At 41.2% G+C, this 21,890-nt stretch overlaps 1 long non-coding RNA gene across 2 annotated transcripts in view; it reads left to right on the top strand.

Annotated features, from left to right (window-relative positions):
• LOC133078232 (uncharacterized) overlaps positions 1–21,890 on the top strand; it is a 79,667-nt gene that overhangs the window by 40,853 nt on the left and 16,924 nt on the right. The window lies entirely within an intron of this gene.

Here is a 21,890-nt window from a genome sequence, read left to right as displayed (position 1 = left end):
GAAATGTCTAATGCCCCCTCCTCTTTCAATAAAGCCTTTGACAAGCAACTATGTTTTTCTAGAACTTAATATTTGTTTAGCTTTTCCTCAATTTATTTTTGCACTTTCCTTCTAAAGACAAATAGTGCTAGGTTTTCAAGTATGATAGTAATAAAAAGATTCTTTTTAAGTACATTTAAGTAAAAAAAATGAGTTTATTTAAAGAAATATTTAAAATAGAATGAGTGGCTTCTACACAGTTATGACCAGTGTAGACATGCCTGAAAATCAGCATTTCCCATACTTCAGGGATGGTAAACAGAAACCATAGCCTTAAACTCTCATAATCAAAGAGGAAGATGAGTAGATGGAAACTCTGAAAACAGAAGCCAGAACCAATCTTGTCATGGCACAAATGTGAATACTTTATATTCTGGCTGAAAGACCAGGGTCAGTGTATAGAAAATTTAGTAGAAGTTTCTATGAAAGAGAGCTGGATGACATTGTATAAAAATGTTTATTAACCTTTTCAAACCACATGTATGCTTCTTTAAATGCATTGATACAACTCTGGTGTACAGAACAAGAAGATCATGGTTCTGCTAATCAAGGCATTTTGTAAAACTCTGATAAAACTCAGTTTGAGATGGATATTAACAGAATAAAGCATATCCAAATAAGTGGGAGAAGTATGATAAAGATTTTGAAACCTGTGTCGTGAGAGCTGAGGCTGAAGAACCTAAGAAAATTAATTCTGATGAACATGGATAGTGAAATCCTCTTTGCACTTCTCAGCGTGGGTCATGCGAAAAAGGAGCCAGACAGATGAGGACTTGCTAACAAATAATGTCCAACAGTAGAATCAGCATCCACTTTGGGTAGTGAGAGCTCCATCACCAGAGGTAATCAAACAGGTTAGGCAGTAGCTGACGAGTGTTCAGTCACAGATGTGTGCAGTTCTGGAGAGGTGAACCTAACAGGCCTGTTTGGGGTGTGTTGTGTTGAGGGGCAGGGTTAGAAAGGGAGTTACTAAGTGAAAAATAACTGCTATGTTTAGGCTATCTACCAGTATTTTGGAACACATGTTTCAGTGTATGAAGAACTTCTCAAATTTACTTTTAAATGTGTAGAATCGCTTTAATTCCCACTCCAAACAACAACAACAACAACAACAAAATCTTCATATAACATTGATGCTTCAGAATCATGCCTCTCATCCAGGGTCTTCAAAGACCAGAAGGAAAGCTAGGAGCACAAGCCAGTTTGCAAAGTGCAATGGCAGAGATATGTGTAGGGGAAGATGGACCCAGAGCATGTTTTGCGGTAATTATGGGCTCTGCTGACAGACAGCTCGCTTTTCCTTCGTGTTTTCGTGCCTTCCACAAGCCGACTTTGGGGCTTCAGGTGAAAAACGCCCAGCCCCTGTAGCTTCCAGCCTAGAACTTTGAACATTTGAAGGTTGCAAAATGTGACTCTAACCAGGAGATGGCAGCATCTACCTAGAGATGCGCCAAGCAGTGGCTGCTGCCTCACAGCACCGTGGAATGTGTTCAAGGAACACTAGAGGGCGCTACGTTCTCACTGCTGGTCAGAGAGGGGGCTGGTTCAGAGCACCTCCTTGTAGGGAACAGTCCTCCCCAAGTCTCCACCCTACACCTATTCACAGAGAGGGTCCTGTGGCTGTCTGCATAGGTGTGACTATCACACACACACACACACACACACACACACACACACACACACACAATTTCCAAGCTGACACAGGACCAGTGAGCTACCAAATCTCAAGGTTCAGAGGGAGCTGTCATCTCTTCTTTACCTACTCTTTTACACTTTGGCAGTCACGGGAAGTGTTCTCCATTAAATACCTGTTTCAGTGGCAGGATTTATTAGACTCCCAGGTCAACCAGGGCACCAGATGGACAGAAGTTGTATCCAGTAGGAAACAACAGCAAATAAGGAGCTAGGACTCTCTGCGTGCTTCTGTGCATTGAATGTATGTATCCAATGAAATTTTAGACATATATACAGTTTAATTTTGTGAGAGAAGTAACTGTATCCCCCCCCCCCTTTAAACTTTGGGCAGCTGATTGTCAGTGTTGTTTCTTAGTCACTTCTGCATTGTCATAAACTACCTAGTGGTGGAAAAGAGGTTCAATCCCAAATTTACCTGATTGCAAACACTGTTCTTTCTACAGCCTCTTTCTACGGTTTCCCCTGCAACACGGGGACAACAAGAAATATTCAATTCCCTGAAAGGAATTTAGTGTCACTTGTGATTGTTTTCCCTTTTCCAAATAGAATGCAGTTGAATTAAACAAAGACTTTTGCCAAGTGCTAAATAGAGACTTTTCTACCAAAGGCAAGTTCTAGTTCAGTGGAATGTAATGTGGGCTTCTGCTTCACGTGAATTCACAGGAACGTTGCATAATACGCAATTTTCTGTGATCACAGTAGCATCTGAAAAGCCCAACTGCTATACAAATGTTAAGGCAAGGCTAAATGAAAATTGCTCTGCTTGTGTCCTAAAATGTTAATCAGTAAAATCAACTGCATATTCTCAAGTTAAGGTGAGATGTGAATGAACACTGACCCAAATGTCTTTTTCACGCAGGCTACTGAGTATGGCAAGGCTGTTATGATCTTCACAATGCATTCATCCAGTAAATCGATATGAGCCTAACATGGCATTAATAAAAGAATGACATTCTTAACAATAGATGTGGTAATTTTCCTCTACTCTGCCTTGGTCAGACCACTCCTGGTGGTACCAAGTTCTTGTTGTAACATTTTGGCAAGAGGAAAATTGTCAAGAGAAGAGAGACTGGATGGTCAGATCCTACTCTGGGCCATACCTCTCCAGGGCCCTCAGCTATTTCTTAGTCTGTAGGCTGAAGAGGAGATGTTTAAGGGGAGCATAGCACCTGTATTCAAATATGCAAACATGCAGGGGATGTTTTGGGAGCTCTCAGTGAATCAGATGTAAGCCTATAAACAGAAGATAGAAATAGAGGCAGAGTGTATCTCATTTAAAGGAAAACACTGGCATACGTACCACTGTCCTGCAGTGGAATAGGTGACCTGGTGAGGGCATCAGTAAACACTTGATGGACTGAGGAGACACACAAGCAGAAAATTCTTCCCACGCATGCCATGTGCTAAACCAAAGCTGGGAGCACAATAACGGCTGAGGCAGGCTCTCTGCTTGCTTTGTTGAGCCTTCAGTCGGATGGGAAAACAGGCATTACAACCATAAGGGTGTGAAATGTACTATAATAGGAGAAAGGACAGAGTGCTAGGGAGCCTGGCAGAGAAGCACCTAATCCCATCTCAGGGGAGTTGGAGACGAATCCCCACAGAAAGGTTGTCTAATTAGAGACCTGAATAGCAAATAGGAGCTAGTTGGATAAAGAGAATGGGAGAAAGAGAGAAATTTCCTATGGAAATAACCCACCTTCCCCAAAACAAAGGTTCCTGTGACTTCCTATATGTATGTGAACCTTTCCAAAACACCTAGAAAAATGTCTTATTTCATCTGTTATCTACTGCTATCCAACAGACCACCTCAAAATGTTGTGTCTTGAAACCATGACTATTTGTTTTCTCATGGTTCTGCCGTTTGGGCTGGGCTCAGCTGGGTGGTTCTTCTCTTGGCTTGTCTGGGATCCGTCATGGGGCTGCTGTCACCTGTTAGCTCAGCCTGGGTGGATTGGTGGCATTTGGTGTTAGCATTCTCTGGGGGCACTTTGGATCTTCTCCACATGGCTTTATATTCTCCAGTAGGAACGACTGAATTTTTTAATATTGTGGGCTCAGGCCAGCATTTCCAAAGAGCAAAAGAGGACATTTCAAGGCATCTTGGGAACTGGGTTGTAGAACTAACATAGTGTCACTTCCACCACATTCTATTGTTCAAAGCAAATTTAAGGCTAAAGAATGAGGAACTAGAATCCTACTTTTGTTGGGAGGCATTGCAAAATACTGTGATCATGTTTTTCAACCGACCAGTATCATGCTGAGAAAACCCAAAGTAGAGTCGATTAAAGGTGAATCCAGAAACGTGAAGTTTTGAGCTCAGTCTTTAAGGATAAGATTTTATTAAGCAGAACAGAAGAGAGCACAGCATGGCAGGGAGAGGCTGGAAAGCATGGCTGGACTGTTGGGAGAAGTTCACAGGGTTGGGTATCAGAGTCAGGGGAGTAATTGCAGGAAAAGACACAGCAGGAGAAAAGCATTCTCACCTCTCAGCAGTGTCCCACAATGCACTGGGGTGCCTATGGAGTGATCCATAAATATTGATCCTATTTGGAGAAGCATTAAGATCATGAAGGGCCCTGTATGATCAAGGTAGGAGCTCAGCAAGATAACAGTTACATAAGGAGATTTAGACCATAAGTCTTGTTTTTGTACATCTGAAGTGTCATTTCACAGACCCTGCATGAAGCAGCCTCAGAATTATTTCATTCCTATCGATTTGGTTGCAACCTTAATTACTAGGACTTGCTGTGTCTCCTAGTTCGATTATTTCTGTGAGCCCTGCTTGTTTTGGTCATGTTACTTCACTAGGAGTAGAGGAGAAATGCTGTTTTCTTAGCTGGCTGCAAAAACTCCACTGGGTTTCCTCGTGGACACAAACCAGTGAGGACTGTTAGGAAAGCACGTGGACTTCAGCACGTGAGGGCAGAAGCCATCTAAACCGACACACACCTGCTGACAGTTGGATCTCCGCAGGATTCCCCCCCCCACTCGCCATTTATCTTTAATTGGTAGGGAGAAAACATTTTATTGCTGAACAGCCAGTGAGAGGAAGAACTGAAGAGCAAGCAACTTTCTGGCAAAGCTGAGAGAGGGATGAATCAGATCACCGAACGTCATACGATAGCCAAATGATCTAAGCCACTGCGGGTGGATTGCAAACATTTCCTCACATTTTTGGTTGCTCTGTGGGCAGGAACAAAGCATGATTTAAAATTAAAATGCAAACTCTCTCTTTTGAGCAAATCCTTCTGTCATTTTGAGGTGGGCTGGCAACCACGTAGCCTATACGCTGAGAAAGTCTTTTGAGAATCAAGTAGAGACACGTTCTAGAAGCAATGGCAGGCATAACAAGTGTCTTCCGCTTCCTAAACATCCCCCGTTGTTCCTTTCAACCCGAAGGAGCATCTTTCGAAATACAAACCAGCCGTTCTTAATAGTTATCAGTTGGCATTCATGTTGTTTGGTCAGCCTTAATGCTGGCAAAAACTATTCCTTTGTTTTGCTTTGGGGAGAAGTGGAGGCTCTTAGAGGTGGCAGGAATAAAAACATGTTGACTCAACGCATTTTGTGTTAGGTTAGCTAGAAATGAAGTGCCCCTGGGCCCTGGGTTGCCTATGTTTTGCTAAGATAGGAAGGATTCCCTCAGGGACAGACAGGCCTGGGGTTAATTATGCTGCTGGGTGAATTCATCACTAAATCTTTTTTTTTTTTTTTTTTTTAACCAACAGAGACAAATTACCTCATATGTTTTAAAAGGCCCTAAAAAAATTAGGTGAGTGAATCTAACATCCAGCCAACACATGAACCCAGAGTCAGCAAATGGCAACCTGCCAGAGAGACTCCTCATTGTTGGTTTGTATAGACAAAGATGAGAACAGGCAGCCATCCTTGGGCATACAGTTCACGTGAGCTTTCACATACCATGATCTTCGCTACAGGCATTGAGAGGAGGGGTATTATTATTGCCTTCATGTGTAAGCGAGGAAATGGTGAACATCAGCATCATGGATGCAAAAGCTTGGGTCTTGCAGACACACAGCTCTGATCCCCGATTCTGTAGCTACCAGTCATTTGCTGCGAGCATGACGTTGAGATTTAAAAATCTCTTTGATACTCAGTCTCCTCGTGTTTATAACGGGGATGATAATACCTACCTCCTAGGCTTGTGACAGCAGAATTCATTCACGTTACACACTCACAACATACAGTCCATGCAAGTCAAAAGTGCTTATTTTGCCAAGTGGTTAATAAGCAGTGGACCCAGACTATCTGTGTTCGAACTCTAGCTCTGCTCTCTACCGAAATCATCAACTGAAGAACTAGTTTAGCTTCTCTGTGCCACATTTCCTTGTTTAGAAAATGTGGGCAATTATAACAGCTGTCCCAGTGGTTTTCTGTGAAGCTTAAAGCTGATAATGATAGGAAAAGTCAATAATAGGCACTTAGATGATGATGATGATGGTCGTGATTCTCTTATCCCTCAGATGATTTGTCCAGGGTCACATAGCATGTGACCCTGGTCCAGAGCCGGGCTCCAATCTTAGGAATTCTAGCTTTCAGCTGTAAGGTTTTTCTGTTGTGACACAGGAGAACAGAATTAAGCCCAAGGATGGGAAACAATTTGAAATCCCAAGAGATGAGATTTCTGTGGTGGTAGAAAAGACTTGAGCAACTTTCAAGAGACGATGCACGTGTGGGAAGGCTGGGCTAATGCCTTCCTTATGGCCAGGATGGGACCTCTCAGGCTCTGTTGTGGGAGGCTCAGAAATGAGGTTATACTGCAAGACCTACGTCGTTTCTCTAGTCTGTGCACAAATTGCGTTGGACATGGGACTGAATTATGGAGCTGTTGGATCCGGGTTGCGGTCTTCAGCTCAAGTTTGAGAGAGGGATCTCTGCCGTGGTCACAGGAAAACCATAATTCCTTTATTATTTCTCCCTTTGTCCCCATGGCTTCCTCTTTTTGGGGAAATATCTGGGGGTAGTCATTTATACCTGTAGTAAAAAGTATCTTATCCTGTATCCTTCAGTCATTCACTCACTTTCTGTGTTCTACTACTTGCCTGAGGTCAAAGGGCCAATATATTACGTTTCAATGTCCTTATCTGTAAAACTGGCCATATGAGTATCTATCCCTTAAGATCTTGTTCAAGACCATATAAGATAATATAGGTAAAACACTTAACTCTTATTGATGAGTTGCTGTTTTACTACTTATTGAAAACTCTATTAGAAACACATTAGGGCTACAGCAGCAAGAGAGGGATTTGGTCTTCTGGTTATTGGCTGAAGGTCTGGGTTTCAGCCCTGACTCTGCCACTGATGACTAGTGTGACCTATTCAAAGTCACTTTTTCTCTCAGACTCTCTTCTTCTTATCTGTAAAATTAGGATATTGGAAAAGGTCAACCTTGAAAGGTTGTTTTCCAAGAAACATTAGTCTCATGAGATTGTCCTTAGAATGAAAAGGGGTTCGGTGGGCATATAAGTTTGGGGGAGTTTGTATCTTAGATTCCTCTCCTAGAAATCGTCAGTACACATTACCATAGTAAAGACCCTGCAGTGAAGGAGTCCGATAATAAAGAAACCTGTCTGATTGGGTTTAAACTGAAGTTTCCCAAAGCCATTTGATCACCAGACCTTTTTCCCTTTATAAAAGCAAATTACTTTCCCGTGGATTATTCTTTGGGACATACTGAACCGGGTAATCTCCTAAGAGCCTTTTCAACTTTGACGATCTTTTCCCTCTGCCAACATCACCTACGTTTGATGTTTCTTTCTTTAGTTGCAGCATCAGGTATAAGTCAGGATGCTCTCCTTGTTGATACAGGTCACATCTGTCAATCCCAAACCATGTGGCATGGACAGCTGACAAGTCTATATTCACACAGAGCTGCATGGGTAAAATACACACCCATCAGTGTGTGCACAAAGACGATGAGAATATGAAAAATCTAAAAATGCATTTCACAACTTTCTATTGCTGCCAAACTGTTTGGTTTTTATTTAAAAATTTTTTTTCACTGTTCCCTGGGCAGCCTTTTCTTTCAAATTGTGTCCCAGTTTTCTCACCCAAATGGAAAGAAAAGCTTGGACCCAGAGCCTTTCACTGCCTTCTGAGTAGCTGAGCCAAATCAGAGTGATGGCCTGGAAACCACCAAGTTCGGATTCCATTTCTGCCTGTGCCATGAACTTGACCTTGATTTGGAGCAAGTCACCTGTCCAGTCAAATCCTGCATTTCTCCATGTAGAAGGTGGAGGGAGCTGAGCTAGATTGGTCTCTGTGTTCTTGCCCAACATGAGATGCGGTTTCTTCTAGAGAAATGGCATCTGAAGGCAGCTTTTTGGTCCAGCAGTCCCAGTTTGTTCCTGCAGCCTCCTGTAGTAGCCATCTGATCTGTATGGTTTGCATTAGCCTCCCTGCACCAATAAGCAATAGCAGAGCATGGGAACAGTTCAAGTCCCTCTGGCTCTTTAATTAAAAAAAAATTTTAATTTTAAAATTTTTATTGGAGTATAGTTGATTTACAATGTTGTGTTAGTTTCAGGTATACAGCAAAGTGAATCAATTATACATATACATATATCCACTCTTTTTTAGATTTTTTTCCTATAGAGGTCATTCTTCTGGCTCTTTTAAAAGGGGCTGTACTTCACCCGCTTCATGCCATTGCCTGTATGGTGTTCTCTTCATTCTTGGGGAAAATGCTCTGTCTATTAGGACAGCCTGTGTCCACTAGATCAATGGCCTGGATTGTAGGGATTTGGGTGTTTTTTTTCTTTTTTTATATTATAGCAAAAGAAATACTAATGCAAACCCTAAATTAAGTTATGTGAAGGATTTTACTTAAATCCACAAAAGCAATGAGAACCAGACCTGGGCTTGCAAGGAGGGCCAGACACAAAGGCTTAGGTTAAGGCACGAGGATCAGCTTCAATTTTGAGGTTAAAGATTGTTCCTTCTTTTGTGGCTCTGTCAGGCTCTTGACATCACTTAAGCATAATTGATTCGGGGGGGACTGAATCCTGTGAATGTGCACACTGGCTTCTGTTTCTCCGAAACTGCTTTCAAGGAGCTCAAATTCCCTGAACTACTGAGCACAGAGATCCTCTCCCCAGAAAAGGCCTGAAATGTTGATTTTGTGTCCCTCTCCTTGCTCCATAGGTGATCAGCTAATTAAGACCTAGTTGGGGCTTGTCTGGATGCCCCCAGGAACTTCCAGTGGGGGGATATTCATACAATTGCAGGTGGAGGAGCATCAAAGACCTGGGCTGTCTCTGGGTTGGCTCAGTGACTTTACTACCCTGTGATCGTGGACCAGGCATTTAACCCCTCCTGGCCCTGCTCAGCTTCCTCTTCTGGGCAGTGGGGTACATAATCCCTGCCATGAACCTCTCATGGGGAAGCTCTGCTGGGACCCTCTTCCTTCTTCCCCAGTTTGCTCTGTAATATCTGTGGAACATTTTGACTTTGTCTTGACCTTGTTCTCTGGTGTCTTGGAGACTTGGCAAAGGCTGGCCCCTCTTCTGGCAACAACCTTCCTCTTTTGCTTGGTGACTGTGTACTCATTCTTCCAGACTCAAATCGAGTGTTTTCTCCCCAGGTAGTTTTTCTTGATGTTTCAGGATAGATTTTCCTTCTCTGTGCTCCCCTCTCACACACCCTGTATTTACATTTGTCATAGCACTTAGGAAACCCGAAGTCCCCACCCCCAAGATGCTCACAGACCTGTGCTTCTTCTACAATTGTATGTTTCCAGCATCCCATCCCCTTTAGGGTGGTTAATGCTATTCTAGGCATATGATAGTTGGTGAATGGAAGTGAAGAAGCTATCTCCTTTTTACACACCGGTGGTGGAAAAGGTCTTTCTAGTGAGTTGGGTGAAGGAAAAAAATCTTGGTCTGTTATGAGCCAAGATACTTTACATATTGTACCTCATTTAACCTCTTCCAAATTCTGATGATGTATATGGTAACAGTGTAATTTGAAAGAGGAAAAAATGGGATCTCAGAGAGTTTAAGTAACTTACTCTGTTAGTTGGATGCTTTGGGAAGGAGCCACTGAGATGGAATTAGTAGTTCTAGTGGTTCTGTGTGTGTGTGTGTGTGTGTGTGTAGGGCTGGGGGATGGGGCAGGGGCTTTGACAAAGTGTGGGCCAATTCAACAGGGAGCTCCAGAGCAATGATTGCTCATTAGGGATGTCCCGCGTTGAGCAGAAATGGTCATCCTCCAGTATCCCCACTGTGCTCAAAGGCTGAGGTGAGTAATGAGGGTAATGCAGCTGAAAGTTCTCAGCTAACTGTACTCCCTGCCATATTGAATCTAGATGTCCCAACAAAGCCATAATTTGCAAGTGGGTCATTCTGACTTTAAAGCCCATTTTTTTACTACACTACACTTCTGAAATTTAAGGGGCCTCCTGTTACATATCCTGAAATAAAGTTTCATAAATCAACTGGATGACCAACATTAACACAATACCAACATAAATATGACACTTGAGTTTAAGCTCCTGTGTAAAACAAGAGAAAAGGTGACCTGCTCATTCACAATCTTGCTTCCATTACTTTATTTCCTCTCTCTTGAAACTGTGTCTTGGCAGGACCTACAGGGATTGTATAATATACTGAATGATTAAAAGTTATTAGAACTCCACATGATTGGACCTACTGATTAAGCAACTGTATGGACCTCCAAATCACTTAACAGGCCTCTCATGGTCGCCAAGTGTTGTAACCCTGGGCTGGAAAGACAAGGGATTTATACAAGCTGGAATGCTTCTCATGCTTCCTCTACCAGGGCTTGGTCTGAGCCAAGTCTTGATTAACCATGACTTCATCTTCATCACAGACATCCTGGGACTGCAGCCTTCCCACCACCTTTTTACATGGCCACAGGAGGGCCATCAGAGTGAGATGGCACATGATCTATTACAGTGTGAACTCTCTGGAGCATTCAGAAAACTACAAATCAACGCAAAACCTCTTCTTTCAATCCAGTGCTTTAAAATAGCTGCAGAATAAGTTATCAACTGGAGAGAGTGAGTTGGGTTCAGCTTTCCCTCAGATGATTCCTTTGCTCAGTTTGGTAAAGCCAGGTCTAGAAATGGTAGTAATGATAAAGTTTCAATCACTCTACTTCTCAGACCCCAACCTATAGTTAATGAGTACCTCTGGGGTTAGAGCTCAGAATCACTACTTTATTACTGATCTGTTTGAGCTCATCTCAAGAGAATGAGCAGACTAGTGGCAGGCCCTAGAGTCTTGAACCCCATCCAAGTCTTCACTGATCTTAAAAATTCTAGTCCCAAGGTTGACCAGTTGTTTAGTGGGAGAGACAAGCCTAACACCCAGTCCAGTAGTCCATTAGAGTTATAGGGAGTCATAGAGCTCTTCACATCAACATGTAGGTTGCTGGCTCAGCTGGTGGTGAGCTTCCCATCCCTGGAGATAATCAAGCAGATGTAGGAAGGTTATCAGTTAAGTAGGCTGTAGATAAGAGTCTTGAAGAGGGAAGGAGGTAGGAATCCATAAATTCTCTTGCAACTCCTCTGAAAGTCAGCCTCTCATAAAGGTAGACACAGACAATCCAGTAGGGAAAAAAAAAATCACTGTAATTCAAGGCTAATATCATATCTGCCAACACCTTTCTTCAGATCATGCTCTTGTGTCTAGGCATTCACCTTCTAACTCTCAAATCCAGTTGCATCAATTTTTTGCTAACGTCAACAACAATCCCCTCTTACAGCTCTCTATGGTCCACCCTGACTACAAAATCTTTCCAATCCGATCATCCCCTTTCCTTCTGGACCCCATCCCTTACCAGTCCCCCTCTTATCTCAGAGCATGACATAAACTTGGATGCCACCTATATTAACTACATATTACAGTGTAACAAATTACTCCCAAATTTAGTGGTTTTCACTAATAAACATGTATTATCTCACAGGAATTTAGAAGTGGTCAGCTGTGTGGTTCTGGTTTGAGGTCTCTCATGAGGTTTCAGGAAAGATGTTAGGCAGGTCTCAGTAATCTGAATGCTGGGCTGGGGAATCTGCTTCCAAGATGGCTCACTCACATGGTTCTGGTTGTTGTCAGGAGGCCTCAGGTCTTCTTCATGGGGTCACCTCCATGGTGCTTCTTGAGCATCATTACAACATGGTGACGGACTTCCCTCAGAGTGTGAACTCCGAGAAGGGACCAAGACAGACAAGAAAATATTCTATATGGCCTAGCCTTGGAAACACACACAATCATTTTGGCAATATTTTATAGGTTACACAGGTTGGCTTTTTTTTTTTTTTTTTTCCTTCAGTACAAGAAGGGACTACAGAAGGGCATGAATACCAGGTGACAGAGATCACTGTGGGCTTTCTTGGAGGCTGGCTGCCACACTCATAACTCTGGGCATGCTGTTCCTTTTGCCTTGATTTCCCTTGCCTCTTCTCTACCTATTACTCTTCTAGCCATCCTTCTAGATGCATCTCAAATCCCATCCCATTTGTGAAATCTTCTCTGAATCCATTAAACAGAACTAAAATTTTTCTTTTCTGTTTTCCCAAAGCACTTGGTACATACTGCTATGTTATCTCTTATAAAAAGATGCATTTTATTGTAAAGTACAGTTTTATCTCTCCACTAAGAGATATATAAAAGATGAGGCCAAGAGGTATGTAAAAGAAAGGGCCATATCTTATCTAGTGTTTCTAATATTGAGTTAAGTTTTGGCAAATAACAGGTATTTATGGAACATGTCAATGAATTAGTATCATTTTCTTCATCTTATCATCTCTAACCTACTTTCAGGGGCCAAAATTAATACAAATGAATTAAAGTACAAAATACTACCTAAGGCAAAGTAAAAGGCACCAAGTGTTATTTTTTTACTTAAGCCCTAAACCTAAGTATAATTTTAATAGGAAACAACTTTCTGTAGGAAAAAGTTGAGACAAAATGGAAATTAACTGTTACAGCAGGAAAAAGCCTTTAAAGTTATGTTGTCCAAATTTCTCCTTTTGCAAATTGGAAAAATTGAGGCCTGATTTTAACACATATTTTTCCACACGCATTTTCACACGCATTTTAACTAGAAAAGAGCGTTAACTAACCTTGATAAAAAGAGAATTAAATCTCTTGAGTAGATTTGGTTTTTATTCTTTTATCTGTTTCATAATCCAAATTCTCTAATTTCATCCCCATAAGTCACCTTAAAGAAAAGAAACAGAGTGAATTAAATTGAATGAGTCAAAAAGGATAGATAAAGCAGATATTAACTCCAAAATACTAAGAGAAAACTCAGGCATTTGGTGCCAGGCATAGGTAGAAAAGAACTCTTTAAAAAGAAAAAAAAAAAGAGAAAGAGAAAGCTTGGTGGAGGCCCCATTCACCTCTGTCTGAGCTCCAATATTCTCTGTTCTTGATATAGAATCCTAACTCCCAGAGTGGGGTCGTTCTTCTCTGGAGAAAGAAAAATAAATACAATGGCAGAGGCTAAGTACTGAAGATCAGTATTCAACAATAGAGGCAGATTCAAGATGGCGGTGTTGGAAGATGTGGAGTTAGCGTCTCCCCACAACTAGGGTGCCTGCCGGCCACTGGTGGGGAACTCTAACCCCCAAGGAGACAGGAGGAACCCCAGAGTGAACCGGTAGGACGTAGGGGGAGAAAGGGGGGAGGAGAAGTGGAGGCCAGAAAAGATCGGCGCCCCTGAGGCCGGGGAGATCAGGAGAGGCAGATGGGAGGGGGCCTCCAGACCCCAGACCAGAGGAGCAGGAGAAGAGAGGAGAGGAGGGTGTTTGCTCCACCCACTCAAGCCCAGGAAGCCTGCTGGGCTCCCAGGGGAGGTCCCCTGCCCTGTGAGACCAGGGGTGGGGGTCACGCCTGGGCCCCTTCTGTTCCTTGAGCCTAAGCCCCACCCTGCACAACCCCCAGGGCCTTTTCCAGCCCTGTAGGTCCTGAGCATTGGCCCCACCCACCACCCAAACCTCGCCCTTGCTTAGGCCGGCCCTCCACAGCCAAGGCCTCCCCACCCACTTTTTTTTTTTTCTTTTCTCTCCTCCTCTTTTTTACTATTGTGGTACTTTTGTGGTACTATTGTGGTATTGATGTACCTTCCAGTTGTTGATTCATCTATATTTTTATTTTTACATTCTTTCTAACATATCTGTTAGTTTCCTAGTCTAATTTTATTTTTTGTTTATTGTTCTTTTTCTTTTTTTTTTTTTTTGCCACCCCACAACGCTTGTGGGATCTTGGTTCGTGAGCCTGGGGTCGGGCGGAAGCTCCTGCGGTGGGAGCTCCAAGTCTGAACCACTGGACTAACAGAGAACCTCAGACCCCAGGGAATATTCATTGGAGTGAGGTCTCACAGAGGTCCTCATTTCAGCACCAAGACCCAGCTCTACCCAATAGCCTACAAACTCCAGTGTTGGAAGCCTCAGACCAAACAACCAGTAAAACAGGAACACAATCCCACTCATTAAAAAAAAAAAAAAAATGAGATGGCAAAAAATATGTCACAGATGAAGGAACAAGGTAAAATCCTACAAGACCAAATAAATGAAGAGGAAATAGGCAATCTACCTGAAAAAGAATTCAGAGTAATGATAGTGAAGATGATCCAGAATCTCGGAAATAGAATGGAAGTATGGATTGAGAAAATACAAGAAATGTTTAACAAAGATCTAGAAGAACTAAAGAACAAACATACAGAGATGAACAACACAATAACTGAAATGAGAAATACACTAGAAGGAATCAATAACAGAATAACTGAGGCAGAAGAATGAATAAGTGAGCTGGAAGACAAAATGGTGGCAATAACTCCCGAGGAGCAGAATAAAGAAAAAAGAGTTAAAAGAATTGACGACAATATCAGAGACCTCTGGGACAACACTAAACGCACCAACATTCGAATTATAGGGGTCCCAGAAGAAGAAGAGAAAAAGAAAGGGTCTGAGAAAAAAAGAGATTATAGTTGAAAACTTCCCTAACATGGGAAAGGAAATAGGCACCCAATTCCAGGAAGCACAGAGAGTCCCATACAGGATAAACCCTAGGAAAAACACACCAAGACACATATTAATCAAACTAACAAAAATTAAATTCAAAGAAAAAATATTAAAAGCAGCAAGGGAAAAACAAAAAATAACATATAAAGGAATCCCCATAAGGTTATCAGCTGATTTTTTTTTTTAAAGGATTTGTTTATTTATTTATTTATTTATTTTTGGCTGTGTTGGGTCGTCGTTTCTGTGCGAGGGCTTTCTATAGTTGCGGCAAGCAGGGGCCACTCTTCATCATGATGCGTGGACCTCTCACTATCGCGGCCTCTCTTGCTGCGGAGCACAGGCTCCAGACGCGCAGGCTCAGTAGTTGTGGCTCACGGGCCTAGTTGCTCTGCGGCATGTGGGATCTTCCCAGACCAGGGCTCGAACCCGTGTCCCCTGCATTGGCAGGCAGATTCTCAACCGCTGCGCCACCAGGGAAGCCCCTATCAGCTGATTTTTAAGTGGAAACTCTGCAGGGCAGAAGGGAGTGGCAGGACATATTTAAAGTGATGAAAGAGAAACACCTACAACCAAGATTACTCTACCCAGCAAGGATCTCATTCAGATTCGATAGAGAAGTCAAAAGCTTTTCAGACAAGCAAAAGCTAAGAGAATTCAGCACCACCAAACCAGCTTTACAACAAATGCTAAAGAAACTTCTCTAAGCAGGAAACACAAGAGAAGAAAAAGACCCACAAAAACAAACCCAAAACAATTAAGAAAATGGTAATAGTAATAATTGGTAAATGGTAATAATTTGACATTAACAAATTAAGGAATAAAAACCATATGATCATCTCAATAGATGCAGAAAAAGCTTTTCACAAAATTCAACACCCATTTATGATAAAAACTTTCCAGAAAATGGGCATAGAGGGAACCTACCTCAACATAATAAAGGCCATATATGACAAACCCACAGCAAGCATCGTACTCAATGGTGAAAAACTGAAAGCATTTCCACTAAGATCAGGAACAACACAAGGATGTCCACTCTCACCACTCTTATTCAACATAGTTTTGGAAGTCCTAGCCACGGCAATCAGAGAAGAAAAAGAAATAAAAGGAATACAAATTGGAAAAGAAAAAGTAAAACTGTCACTGTTTGCTGATGACATTATACTATACATAGAAAATCCTAAAGATGCCACCAACAAACTACTAGAACTAATCAATGAATTTGGTAAGGTTGCAGGATACAAAATTAATGCACAGAAATCTCTGGCATTCCTATACACCAACAATGAAAAATCAGAAAGAGAAATTAAGGAAACACTCCCATTTACCACTGCAACAAAAAGAATAAAATACCTAGGAATAAACCTGCCTAAGGAGGCAAAAGACTTGTACTCAGAAAACTATAAAAAACTGATGAAAGAAATCAAAGATGACATAAACAGATGGAGAAAGATGCCATCTTCTTGGATTGGAAGAATCAATATTGTGAAAATGACTATACTACCCAAAGCAATCTACAGATTCAGTGCAATCCCTATCAAATTGCCAGTGGCATTTTTCACAGAGCTAGAACAAAAAGTTTCACAATTTGTATGGAAACACAAAAGGCCCCGATTAGCCAAAGCAATCTTGAGAAAGAAAAACGGAGCTGGAGGAATCAGGCTCCCTGACTTCGGACTCTACTACAAAGCTACAGTAATCAAGACAGTATGGTACTGGCACAAAAACAGAAATATAGATCAATGGTACAGGATAGAATGCCCAGAGATAAACCCATGCACATATGGGCACCTACTTCATGACAAAGGAGGCAAGAACTTACAATGGAGAAAAGACAGCCTCTTCAATAAGTGGTGCTGGGAAAACTGGACAGCTACATGTAAAAGAATGAAATTAGAACACTCCCTAACACCATACACAAAAATAAGCTCAAAATGGATTAAAGACCTAAATGTAAGGTCAGACATTATAAAACTATTAGAGGAAAATACAGGAAAAACACTCTTTGACATAAACCACAGAAGATCTTTTTTGACCCACCTCCTAGAGTAACAGAAATAAAAACAAAAATAAACAAATGGGACTTAATTAAACTTAAAAGCTTTTGCGTAGCTCAGGAAACCATAAACAAGACAAAAAAAAAAACAACCCTCAGAATGGGAGAAAATATTTGCAAATGAAACAACAGACAAAGGATTAATCTCCAAAATATACAAACAGCTTATGGAGCTCAATATCAAAAAACAAACAATCCAGTTAAAAAATGGGCAGAAGACCTAAATAGACATTTCACCAAGGAAGACATGCAGATGGCCAAAAGGCACATGAAAAGGTGCTCAACATCACTAATTATTAGAGAAATGCAAATCAAAACTACAATGAGGTATCACCTCATGCCGGTCAGAATGGCCATTATCAAAAAACTAGAAACAATAAATGCTGGAAAGGGTGTGGTGAAAAGGGAACCCTCCTACACTGTTGGTGCAGCCACTATGGAAAACAGTATGGAGGTTCCTTAAAAAACTAAAAATAGAACTACCATATGACCCAGCAATCCCACTACTGGACATATACCCTGAGAAAGCCATAATTCAAAAAGAGACATGTACCACAGTGTTCACTGCAGCACTATTTACAATAGCGAGGACATGGAAGCAACCTAAATGTCCACCAACAGATGAATGGATAAAGAAGATGTGGCACATATATACAATGGAATATTACTCAGCCATAAAAAGAAACGAAATTGAGTTATTTGTAGCGAGGTGGATGGACCTAGAGTCTGTCATACAGAGTGAAGTAAGTCAGAAAGAGAAAAACAAATACCATATGCTAACACATATATATGGAATCTAAAAAAAAAAAAAAAATGGTACTGATGAACCTATTTGCAGGGCAGGAATAAAGAGGTAGACATAGAGAATGGACTTGATGACATGGGGTGGGAGGGTGAAGTTGGGGCCAAGTGAGAGTAGCATCGACATATATACACTACCGAATGTAAGATAGTTGGCTGGTGGGAAACAGTAGGATAGCACAGGGAGATCAGCTCGGTGCTTTGCAATGACTTAGAGAGGTAGGATATGGAGGATGGAAGGGAGGCTCAAGAGGAAGGGGATATGGGGACGTGTGTATGTATATGGCTGATTCGCTTTGTTGTGCAACAGAAACTAACACGGTATTGAGAAGCAATTATACTCCAGTAAAGATCTATTTAAAACAAAAAATTCAACAGTAAAACTGACTTCCTTTTAGGAGTAGGGAATCTAGGGAATTGGAAAGAGGACAGAGAGAGAACACTAACTTTTCAAATTCAATCTTGAATTTAAGCTGTATTTTTTTTTTTTCTCAGTAGAGCAGGGCTCATTTATGCCCCTGTCTCATTCCTCTGTGACCTTCACCAACCAAAAGTGGTTTGAGTAGTTCTATTGTCAAGAGTTGCGCCAATATCAGTGTGAGTTTTCAGATGTTCTTGGGTGAGAAGGAAAGTAGGTAATTGTGGAGCCAGAGAACTCTACTGCCTGTTGTACCAAACCCACCAATAGGGTGTAGGCAGGATGTTTGCTGCTAGCATCATAGCAACAGTGACATACATCTAAAAAGGTTTGATTTGAGTTTTCCAACAAGTTCCCTGAGGACCATCTTCCCCCATCCTCATTGTGTCCCATGTCACTGAGGCAACTAATAACTCAGCACAGATGTTTTCAATCTTTGCTTTTTGAGCCCACACAGGGCAGATAAATAAATTTCTTCAGCAATTGCACTTTTGGGCCACTTACACAATAGGCTGAAGTCATTCTTAGATTTTCAGTGAGACTGGAAACCATCGTAAAATTATGGAAGATTCAAGGGCTTGGAAGAGCCCTTAAATGTCTCATCTACAATGTTGTTGGAATTGGATCAGTGGTTCCAAGTCCTGCTGAATATAAAAATAATCTGGGGAACTTGCAGGCTCTATCCCAAATCAGTGGAATCAGAATCTCTGGAGGTGAGGCATGGGCATAATCTTTACATTCTCTCCACATTGCTGTAATGTACATTCAGGGTTGAGAATCACAAGATCGAATGATATCCTGGGTTCAATAAGGGTATGAGAATAAATGAAGTTCATGCAGAGAATTAATGCAGAGTAAAACCTAAACCCCAGATTTTCTGGCTTCCAATGTGGTCTTCTTTTCAGTGCACCATAGCAATGCACTTAGTAATTAATGCACTTAGTAATGTCTGCTTAATCAATTCAGGGAAGAGAGACAGTAAATCTTAAGATCTCTTTCTTTAAGTAACGAAACTCAGGGCTTCAGGATCCTCAGTCACTAGAATATTGGGTTCCATTACTTGTTGTTGAGAATTGGGCTGAATTTATTATTTTTGAGAGGCAACAGAGCTCTTAGAAAGCATGTTGGGACTGCAAGTCAGGTAAAATCAGTTTCTAGTATTGGCCTTGTCAGTCTTGTTTGTTTTCAGTGACAGTTACTCCATGTGTAGGTGTATTTTTGATGTGTTTGTGTGGGGAAGTGAGCTCAGCGTCCCCCTACTTTACCACCTTGATCTCTCCTCACCAGGTCAAGTTAGTTGTGCTTCTCTACTATCAACAAACTACCAGAAAAAGAAATTTAAAAAACAATTCTATATTCACAATAGCATCAAAAGCAATAAAATACTTTGGAATAAATTTAACCAAGGAGTTAAAATATCTATGTACTGAAAACTGTAAGAAATTGATCAAAGAAATTGAAGACACAAATAGAAAGATATCCCATGTTCATGGATTCGAAGAATTAATATTGTTAAAAATGTCTGTGCTACCCAAAGTGATCTATAGATTCATTGCAATCCCTATCCAAACTGCAATGGCATTTTTTCCCCACAGAAATAGAAAAAAAATCCTAATATTCATATGGAACCACAAAAAACCTGAAAGAACCAAACCAATCTTGACAAAAAACAACAAAGCTGGAGTCATCAGTTTCTGATTTCAAATTGTATCACAAAACCATAATAATCTCAACTGGTTCGTGTTCAGGTTTGCTGCTTCTTCCTTTTGCCTTGTCAAACTTGCTTCTTAGCCCCTCTAGTAAATTTTTTTTTGTTTCAGTTAGTGGACTTTTTAAACTCCAGAATTTTCGTTTCTTTTTTTTGTTTGTTTGTTTTTTAATAATTTCAACCTCTTTATTGACATTCTCTATTTGGACCACTGTTCTCATACTTTACCATCACTCTTACACTTTTGTTTAGTTCTTCAGGCATGATTTTCTTTCATTTTTGAAATATTTGAAATAGCTGATTTATAGCCTTTTTTAAAATTAAGGCTAATATCTGAGCTTCCTCATGGAAAGGAAAGGAAAGAAAAGAAAGGAAAAAAAGAAACTTCTTTGCTATTTGCTTCTCCACACTTGTCTCCCTTCAACAATGTGCCTGTTTATGTTTACTCTCAAGATCGTTAGGCAAGTGCTTTTCCTATTTTATCCAAAAGATTTTGATTGAGACTTGGTCTCTAGAAGACTTAAACCATCATACTGTAAGTGGAAGTCACAGGGCAATTTTTAAACAAATCTTATTATTGGCTTGTTTTTTAAAAAAATTGGCCCCTCTCTTTCCTAAGTGGAAAGATTTTACTACCTGAGACAGACTTATATTCTAAACCCAGCAATATCATGTTTTGCTCTGTGACCTTAAGAGAATTATTTACCTTTATCAAACCTCAGTTTCCTCATCCTTAAAAGGGAGGAAATGACAATAAGGGATTTGATGTGAGAATTAAAGGAGAGAATGCAGAAACAGAGCATAGGACAATATCTGGCACATGATTGGGGTTTGGTAATTATCAGCCCACTTTTCTCTGTGCAGCAGTAAAGGCTTTGGAGAGGAATTGAACTAGCTGGTGATGATTATCTGTCTACTGCATTTGAAGGCAGTAAAACCAACATCTGAATTATCTGAGTTGATAAGATTATCTAGATCACTGCTAAATCTCTCTGCCACTTTGTACTGGGGATACCGAGACACCTAACTCCCGAACATAATCTTCTGAAAAGCAGTTTTTTTACAGGGTAACTCTGAAAGACGCTTTGTGCTAGGAACAGTACCCGGAGTGTGCCTTCCAGATAGACAATATGGTACAGAAACACATTAATCTTCCCCCCAATCCTATTTCATGTCTTCCGGACCTTGCAGAGGGGAGATGGGTGGAAACAATTGATCCATTGAGAATCGCAGGCCGACCTCCAACTCAGACCTCTACCTGGGTGAGTAAACTTGGATGGAGAACAAGTGCTCTGGCCCCAGCGAAAGGTGGTTTCCTGCTCCTTGACTGAGGCTGGCTGCAGTTCAGTTATGAGATCTTGCTAGCAAGGCTCCCCCTGGAAAAGACGTTAAAAGTGCCCACCCAGTCAGGATTTAATTAATAATCACACAGGAACCAACTTCCTCCCACTCTGGGAAAAGGAGGAGTTGGGCAGCTGGCCATTCCCAGGCTGCCAGCTCTCAGACTTTGGAGATCCTCAGCCGTGCACCTGTGCCAGGATGCTGTCAGCTGAGGGTCAGATGATCCAGGGCCTCAAGAAATCTTGGCCATGAATAAACCTGCTTCTCAAGTTATTTCCTGGAAAGCTTCAAAATCACAGAACTCTTCTTTTACCCTTTAAATCTCCTTTGCTGTTGCAAGAGCATCTGTTGCCTTCTTCACGATTCTGTCTTCTTTTTCTTGATTGTCATTTTTATAGGTACCATTTGTTGAGTATTACGATGGGTCAGGATCTCCCATGTAGTGAATAGTACCTTACCGAGCATTCAAACAATCCCAGTTATTGTAGTTACTCCTGACTAGGTTAGTCACCAATGAATGAATGACATATGGGTTGAGGGTTTGTGCAGGGTTGAGTCAGGGAATAAATTTCCAGTGGTTTTCTGTGCTTGCAGGCAAAGTGGGTGCTGGCAGTGACAGCATGATCTTAAGAAAAATAAATGCAGGTGCTGGCTTTGGGAGTCAAATCACACCACAGACTGGTGTGCAAGAAATTGATTAAGGGTTCCAAGCACATATGGCTAGAATACCATGTAGTTTCTGCTACAGCTATATGCTTGTTCTGCTTAGTGCTTATCATGGTTGTAATTTTATGTTTGTCTATGAGATGGCTTGGTTAATTAA

Source organism: Eubalaena glacialis, chromosome 18 (genome assembly GCF_028564815.1).
Source record: "Eubalaena glacialis isolate mEubGla1 chromosome 18, mEubGla1.1.hap2.+ XY, whole genome shotgun sequence".
NCBI lineage: Eukaryota > Metazoa > Chordata > Mammalia > Artiodactyla > Balaenidae > Eubalaena > Eubalaena glacialis.
This window is presented reverse-complemented; position numbering and strand designations above follow the sequence as displayed.